A 1,135-nucleotide genomic window follows, 5' to 3' on the forward strand; every position below is an offset into this window, starting at 1 on the left:
AGTGGGAAACAAGAAGAGAATAATCTGAAGCAGGAAAAAAGGGGAGAGAGTAGATACAAATGCTGTTTGCAAAAGAGCAAATCAGTTTCTCTTCACAGCCAACATGTAGATAAAGTAGCATCCTCTTGCTCTTGTGGGTACTCAGTAGGTGTTCCACTATTATGGCATTAGGTCTGGTAAAATGCCAGTGCTGTTTGCCTGTTGCCATAATTAAGTAGCCATTGACACTTGAGTAAGAATTAATAAATAGTGCACTGTCAGCAAATGGATTGTCAGGTTCGAAAACCCAGCTGATTTACTTCCAAGAAAGACAAACCCCCTACTGCAGCAGGGAGCCTGGAATTAACAAGACTTAATCTGCTAAAGGAGAAGGCAGACTCCCAAAAAGGGTTAACGGGAAACTGAACACAAGTCCCACTCACATCAGGATTTTCCAGAGCACAGACTGACCTTTCACAACTCCACAGTAAAAACCAGTGACTTCTGAAGAGGGATTCTGAATCATATTTTTCCCCAAGGATTTGGAAAAGTCACTTTTTCATGTGTCATCCTCACTTGTGGGGGACATGTGTGTGTGTGTGGCTTCATGATTGATTGTCTTATGCAAACTCTAGTTTTTTACACAAGTCTACGCTGGTTATTCTACATAGGTGGTCCAATTCCCCATTTATTTACCCCTTTTTCTGCCATGCTGTTGTCCCTTAAAATGAGCTTTTACTTTTTTTTTTTTTTAATATGTCCAAGGCATGAACCAGGCATAGGCATAGATGAAAATCCAAGCTGAGAGGAACAAGGGGTTGCTTTGTCCCTGGCTGATATGAGATGGGCACCACCAACCAGATGCCACTATACCCAAGTCAGGGAAATAAAATGAGCTTCTTAGGACAAATCAGAAAGGAACTCAAGGAGAATCAGTGATAGGGTTTAGATCTGTGTTCCCACCAAATCTCAAATCTCATGTCAAATTGTATTCTGGAGGTGGGGTCTAGAGAGAGGTGACTGGATCATAGGGCTGGGTCCTTCAAGAATGGTTTAACACCCTCTGCTCAGTGCTCTTCTCATCATAGTGAGTGAGTGAGTGATCACAAAGTCTTCTGATAGTCCAGAAGTGTGTAGCACCTCCATCATGTATTCT

General features: G+C 42.2%; 1 non-coding gene across 1 annotated transcript; it reads right to left on the reverse strand.

Annotated features, from left to right (window-relative positions):
• Positions 1 to 731: 731 nt before the first annotated feature.
• Positions 732 to 866, reverse strand: LOC112209750 (small nucleolar RNA SNORA48). Its single transcript, XR_002944558.1, has one exon. It is a non-coding gene; the product is annotated as a small nucleolar RNA SNORA48 (small nucleolar RNA).
• Positions 867 to 1,135: the final 269 nt, after the last annotated feature.

The sequence above is a fragment of the Pan troglodytes genome, chromosome Y (assembly GCF_028858775.2).
Source record: "Pan troglodytes isolate AG18354 chromosome Y, NHGRI_mPanTro3-v2.0_pri, whole genome shotgun sequence".
NCBI classification, from domain to species: Eukaryota; Metazoa; Chordata; class Mammalia; order Primates; family Hominidae; genus Pan; species Pan troglodytes.